The following is a 7,834-nucleotide window of genomic DNA, read 5'->3' as shown; positions in this document are numbered from 1 at the left end:
CCTTGATGTGTAGCGCATCCTCAGACGTTCTAACTATAGATGCAAGCGATTCATCAACATACTCCTTAATTCATCGCAAGAGCAGAGGAGGACTGTTATTTCCTTAAGACGGAGTAGTCAAGATTGCATGTAGCGGACGACGACAACGACGACAACGATGGCCACGCGCGTGGAGCACCGGCTTCAGTTCCACCGGCGCGGCCATGGAGACAGGCCACCGTCATCGCCTCTCCGTGGCATACCATCATCGCCGGTCGGGGCTCATGTAGAGGAAGACCACCGTCCTCTACATTTGGTGACCCGGACGTGGTGACCCGGACGTCTCCGCTCTCTCTCACCTACGCTTCTCTCTTCGCTCAAGTCTTCTCACGCTTCTCATTGCCGGCCGCGACACTCGAGCCTTGCGCTCACCTGCCGGTTGCGGCAGTCGCGGCAGCCGACGCCTCGGCACACTTAAGCCCGTCTCGGCACCTCACTCACTCCACCTGGGACTATCGAGCTTCGGCTCCCGTGCCGGTCGCGGCACCGCAGGACCACGACACCGAGCGCCTCACTCTCTCTGCGACGGATCGCTGTTCCCGTCCACACCCTACACAAGGATGACTACCTACACACGGATGCTCTCCCCGTCTTCATCCTCTCTGAAACGCCGCCAACGTGTGCCGTGCCCCTATTCGACCACACGTCACCACGTCTGCACGTCCACCACGGTCGTCCTCAACTCCAGCTCCTGCGATGCGTCCGCAACGCATCTGACGGCCGGGGGACCCCTGTAGCGGACGACGACAACGACGACAACGATGGCCACGCGCGTGGAGCACCGGCTTCAGTTCCACCGGCGCGGCCATGGAGACAGGCCACCGTCATCGCCTCTCCGTGGCATACCATCATCGCCGGTCGGGGCTCATGTAGAGGAAGACCACCGTCCTCTACATGCAAGAAAGTGTGAGAAAGTTGTCCGTCACGCCATCTCTCAAAACAAATTATCCACGCCAAACCTTTATCAGGTACTAATTGCAGAGGTTGTTCATGACCTGCACGACCAGGACCTCTTTCCATCTGTCCACGACCACATGTTTGAAAGTTCACCTCTTAAATCCACCTTGTCCACCTTATCAAATCAGTAGCACATAGATATACCAAAATAAGGCTGCACCATGCTGGCAAACAAGTGTCCCAAAACATGCACGTACAGAGGGTCCGGCAAATGTACACAAAGTTAACACAGTTTAAGGGACAGTAGATACGTTCAGTAGTGTGAGTGCAGGCTGTGCAGCTAACCGTACCAAAAGCGGCGCCCTGCCAGCTGTGCCAGATTTCTCGCTTCCCTTCTCTAACCATGGTACGTTCAGCGCCCGTATACCTATGTACAGGGTGTGTGCTATAAAATATCAGTCACATTTTCGCGCGTGACGCTATACCTACTTGACAGACAGACTTCTGCTGCCACACACTGAATAATTTATGCCAGAGAAACGTACGAAAAAATCGTGGTTACCAGCCACTGCGCAACAAAAGAAATACGACCACGCAAACTTCATGTTTTTCCTATGCGCAATACCCATGGATGGAGGCGAAAGCTTGTGGTCATATTTATTTTGTTACATAGTGCTAGGTAACCACAAATTTTTCGTAGGTTCCTCTAGCAAACATCCTTTAAGCCTGTGCGTAACAGAGGTACGCGTCAAGGAGGTATCACGTCTTGCACAAAAATATGACTGACCTTTTACAGCACACACCCTATACGTTTCAAATATACGTTCTTATATTTCTCTGTGTACTCGTATGTATATATTTACATGACCACGACTTGAGCAGGCTACTTTATTTTATTGACATCTTTCATCGCATTAAACAGTATTTGGCGCAAAATCGTGTTGTTCACTTACGTCACACGAACTGAGGAAGATGAAATCCGTGTTTAATCACAGTCTTCTTCAAAGACTGTCCACAATGTTGCATTGCGGTATGCTCGGGTAAGTAATCTACTTTTGAGCAACTTCTACGTCCATCTTGTTTTTCCCTCGTGATAGCAATTTGCTTGCCCACAACAAATGGCGGCACTAAAGACCCGCAAATTTACACTGGCTGGCCGTCCGAGTCACGTGATAACCTCTGACGTCACTTCTGCCACACCCTTAGTCGGCGAGAAAAGCACGCTGCGCTCCCTCCTTAGCTTTCCTTCCTCCATGGTCAAAACACAAGATGCCTGCTTCGCAGCAAAGTCAATCCAGTTTTAGACTGAATTTTGTACCATAGACTTAATGTGTGGTTTACTGTGAATAAATGTTCATGCTGAGATCCATGTTGCTATCAGTTATATCACATTTCTGCATGAATGCATGCCAGGACGGTAGCAGGACTGGTCGTGGTCTAAAGTATGTCTAAGGGTGGCTAAAGTAAGGTACAGGAAATGTATAATCCTAGACCTGTCGCCTGAATGGAGGGGTAAAATTGGTCTACCTGTAGACTTCATGTCTAATACATGGTTAAGTGTCTGACCCTGTTCCAGGCATCAGGTCAAAAGAATGTCTAAATCTCGGCTAGGTACATAGACATCGGCTGTCTATGGCTCGATGGCTAGGTGGCATTAACGTTAGACATGTTATTTGACGTCTAGTGGACGGATACTTGACATTTGGTCTAGTGCGGAGACATTCTATAGACATTCCTAATCTCTTTTTTTAGACGTCATTTAGACGTCTACTAGCCCACCATGTCCTCCCTGGGCAGCAACAATGCTCCTGCAACATCACCAACGCCGCTCCACGTGCACTCTTCTCCTCTGATTTCCCCCATTCCCTTGTATATACGCCCTTGTCACCGATTTCCAGGTTTAGTCCTGTTGAAGGCAGCGCTGACTGCCGAAACGTCGACCCCTAACTATAAATCTATTTCCAGTACCCCCTTAATTATTAATGTAATAAAAGTAGCAACCGTTTTAAACCCTTCTACGGCCTCCCAAGTCTCTTCATCACTTCAAGTCTATATATACAGGGTGTCCACGCTAAGTGTGAACATATTTTTTAAAAATATATCAATCACTTTTTCCGAGATGAAATCAATTGCAATATAGCATATGCTGAAGGGCACTCCCTAGCGGGGCATTAACAGACTCCTAAGGCAATGTCTTAATTAACTTTCAATAATTAACTTTTTAATTATAAAAGCTACGAAGTTGCTCCAATGAGAACATCTGATCTCTTCGGTCACCAGATACCAAAACCGTTTTCAGAACAAAAATCCGTTCGATAGATCGTCCGCAAAAAATTCGTGAAGGAACGCCATTTTTTTCTTTGTTTGGTTTATTGCGCATCTTCAAAGAAGCGGCTTTCCTTTACCCCCAGTGTGAGAGAGTGAAAGAGCACAGTGCCGCCTCATGCGTCGAAGATTAGCTTTAACTTGCGGAAACAAAACAAAAGCACAAATCTATCGGGTGACTCTATCGCGACTGCCCTTATCTTGGGCTGCATTTTCTACTTTCTTTCAATCTTTTTCCAGGACGCAAGAGGCGATAGTGTGCTCTTTCATCCTCTCGTATTGGGGGCGAAGGAAAGACGCGTCTCTAGAGATGCGCAATGAATAAAATAAAGAAAAAATGGCGTTCCTTCACGAATTTTTTGCGGACGATCTATCGAACGGATTTTTGTTCTGAAAACGGCTTTGGTATCTGGTGTCCGAAGAGATCAGATGTTCTCATTGGAGCAACTTCGTAGCTTTTATAATTAAAAAGTTAATTATTGAAAGTTAATTAAGATATTGCCTTAGGAGTCTGTTAATGCCCCCTTAGGGAGTGCCCTTCAGCATATGCTATATTGCAATTGATTTCATCTCTGAAAAAGTGATTGATATATTTTTAAAAAATCTGTTCACACTTAACGTGGACACCCTGTATATATATATATATAAGCTCTTAGAACCACGAAGTGGAGTGATTGATTGAGATTGAGATATAAAGAGTGACTGAGATATAAAAAAAAATACTGGATTTGTGTCCAGTCTCCCTTCATGCCAATTTTGGAGGTGCCATTCCGTTTCCTTTGGCAAGTACGTTAGCTCATAAACAGGTTATGTCCGATATGTGAAAAGTCAGACATGTCCAGTAGCAGTCAAATGTGGAGCAAGATTACACCAAACAGCGAGGAATGGTCAAGGCGAGACCAGTTAGTTTTGGTTTTCGCTGCCTCGCTGATCCGGCTGAGAGTGAGAGAATCGGAGTGACATCGACAGCATCGGCCAAGATGGCGGAACCCATGCTGTGCCTGGCGGGGCGTCGTTTTCATTGGAATGTTTCATATTTTCATTCTGGCTTCTTTCGAGTTGGAATACTGTGTGTGTTACAGCCGGCAACTGCTACAGATGAAGTGAGCTAGGCTGTGGTCACATATACTGGACGTCTCTAACTTACTTGTGTCGAACGTTCGTGTAGTTGCGTCTTTTTTCCCTGGAATGTTTTCGGAACGCTAGTGTGTTGTCTTCGTGGATTTGTGTTACGTTTTGGTCATGCGTGTTCCCGTAGTTACCTAGTGTGCTTGAGTGCTATTTTCGTTCACATGAATGCATATGCGATATGTGTACGATGGATTGTATTCCAATGTTGTGTTTCAAGCTGGGCAAGGGCTCAGCGGCTTGGTGGCACGGTACTAGTTGCTTAGACATGTAGTCTTCCGCGAGGGATGTTATATACGGTGTGCTGAGATTTCGATGTACATAAAAGATCCGCCAGATGTACAGAATTAATCCGTTCACCGACAATTGTGGCGTAGCTTACAATGATAATTGTCCCGCGACGTAAAACCACGAATAATGGAATTATCAAATTGTGTTGTATTCTGCGCACATATAATGTGGGTAGGAAACCAGTCACCAATGGCTTGCTCACGCAGGAGTGCTGCTCACAAAGGGTCAACATTATATGGGCCTTGTTTGTGCAGGGATATTGCTAGTTTGTGTTGTCTACTACAACGGGATGATCAATGATTTCTCGCTTGGATTATGTGCTTCCAGTGGCGTCACTAGGGAGGGGTGCGGTCCGCACCGGGTGAAGCGACAGAAGGGGTGACCCGCCGCACCAATACTGCCGCTTCCTCAAGTTCTCTGCGGCTCGATGACGCCAAAAAACAACATGAGCCTTCTACGAGGCACTTTTTTTTTCTGAGTGTGGTGTAATATGTTTATTTATCGTGAATCGCCTGGTATGGAAAGGGATCCGTTAATGGGGGATGGGGTGGGGTGGGGGGTGACGCAAATAGCCCCTGCACCGGGTGACGCGTACCCTAGCGACGCCACTGTGGCTTCATTTGTTGCTTTGGAGAATTTGAATATGAAGTGGTACGCACACTATTCATGTTACGTCGGTTGCCTTTTCGTCTTCTCGGATGCCCCTAACTGGACCCACGCGCGGCTGCAGGGGTGGGTGGGTGGGTGGGTGGGGGGGGGTTCGGATGTCATGACTCCCTCCTCAATTTCTGTTTTCACATAGCGTTTAATTGACCATAGATCGCGTATCTAGCATGCTGTTCATGGTTGGACCCCCTCAGAAAAATCCTGGATCCACCCCTGACTGTACCTTTTACGAGGCTACATGACAGATTGCCCCATGCATGTTGAAACGGACCACTGTTCATGGCCACCACAAAACAAATGACGGTGTAGGTGCTTGTCCTGTTCAACACCTGCTCCAGAAGCGCCTCTCAATTGTTAAAGAAGGACAATCGTTGTATATCTACGTCAAAGTGTAAAAAAAATATGCTTTGGTGGCATGCTGTCGGCGGAGTGTTATGAAATATGTGTTCTAGTTTATGCTGCGGGCATCATTTGTGCATGTTCCACAACAATTCGCTGACTCACAGAATTTTAGGTTGTTTACCGCCGCTAGACAATGTAATACCACCTAATGCGTGCTCATTGTTGTGTTTTGTGTTTCAGAGGATGCCCGCCAACAAAGTGTCAAACAACTGCTTGGTGAATGTCCTGTTCTGAAGTCCTACTTCGGGTTGTGAATATGCCCATTTTGAGAAGCATGAGCGCAGCAGGCGTCATTTGTTGTCGTTTCTCATTATGCTCCTCATTGCCTCATTGATTAGTGGTGTGCCTTCATTGTGCCGGGTATCGGTGTTGTATATCGTATCATCTCCAAGAGAAACCGTGAGGATGTCGGCTGTTATCTTCTCAGAGTGTATATTCAAGGCATTATGCGTGTTTCTTCCTATTCGGTCACCTAATGCTTTCATTTTCTTCTCGTTATGCAACGGTACTTCGTACTATCGAACTTACGGATATATTCGTCCAAAGACTGCAAATGAATGTGTTGTACTTTATTTTATTTCATTTAATTTTGCGTGCACTCCTTGGACTTGTCATGTTTTCGAGAATCCTGCGAATGACTGAACTACGATTTCAACTACAAGAATCCAGTGGCTTTTTCCGCTGTGTTCTACCCCTGAGTGAAAACACCCCTATAATGATATTCAGTGACTGTGATATATTGATAGCACAGACATTTTAGTGGAATAATTACTGCTTTGTCAGTAGATGTCACATTTCACCTTTATATAGTAACTTATTTTAGCTGCCTTTCTGCGTGTTTTTGCCTGTCTGGTTGTACACTCTGTGTCTCTAAGCAAACAAATGGTTGCAGAAGGTTAAAACGCTCGATTTCGGACACTTAGGTAGGTTCCAGGCGATTCATTAACAGTTTTGTTTTAATGCCATCGACTCCTGTAAATAGGTCATCAATTGCGCCTCATTGAGGACTCACAATTAATCGAACGAATTAACAGAGATTTGGATTGATTGCAAATATTTTATTGAAGGCTCAAGAAGGGAACAAGTTTCTACAGGTAATGGGGATACACTGCTTGTGTTTATTCGCTGTGTATTATCTCTAGAAATTGTCCCAGTTCATTATTATAGCCTGCTGTCGCTGGCTCAGTCCCTCGGTTCCAACTACGTTTCACGCTGTCCAAATAGAACACGGCGAAATATGGGTAGTTTAATTGAATATAACTTTAGTACTCTAAGTTGCGGAATATCAATGAAACCACGCACAAGCCCCGCGCTTCTTTACCCCGTGTTTGTGTATTTTTTTGTGTATTTCCAGAAAGGTCTCACTGATGTGTCTAACGTAAACGATATGTGACTGATCACATAGTAACGTGTAATTATTTTGTAATTCTGGTGCAGGAACTGTGCAGCCAACGTCAGGACGGAATGGGGTATTCGAGTGTTCCGTCCGTCCTTATGCTTCGAGCCGCATGTACAATCTGCGTATACATGAAAAGACGCACACAGGACAGCCGCTCACATGTGACATCTGCAAGAAAGGCTTTTCAGGGAAGGGCAACCTCGTTATTCACTTACGTTGTCACACAGGAGAGAAGCCACACAAGTGTCAGCTCTGCTCAAGGTCGTTCACGCGAAAAGAAACAATGTTAAACCACATGAATACACACAGCAACACCAAACCACATGTGTGTAGTATCTGCGGCAAGGCATTCACCGGCACGACGTCACTGTACCACCACAAGGCTGTGCACCGTGGAGACACTCGCTGTGTAATTTGTTCTCGCTCCTTCTCGAGCTATGGTCGTCTGGTGGAGCACACGATGCAACATACAGGCGAACGTCCTTACAAGTGCGGTCTCTGCTCGACAGAATTTTGCGGGAAAGGGAGCCTTAGAAGCCATCTGCAACGTCACGTGAATAATGCATCGTAATTATGCCACAGTTATTCGGTATCTACATTTTCTTTCTTTGTACATTTGCGAGCTGCAATGTAGGATATTACGATATGTACGTCTTATGTCGTTCTCTGTCATTCTTGTCGTTTTGG

The sequence above is a fragment of the Ornithodoros turicata genome, chromosome 1 (assembly GCF_037126465.1).
Source record: "Ornithodoros turicata isolate Travis chromosome 1, ASM3712646v1, whole genome shotgun sequence".
In the NCBI taxonomy this organism is placed as follows: Eukaryota; Metazoa; Arthropoda; class Arachnida; order Ixodida; family Argasidae; genus Ornithodoros; species Ornithodoros turicata.
Note: the sequence above shows the minus strand (reverse complement) of the source record.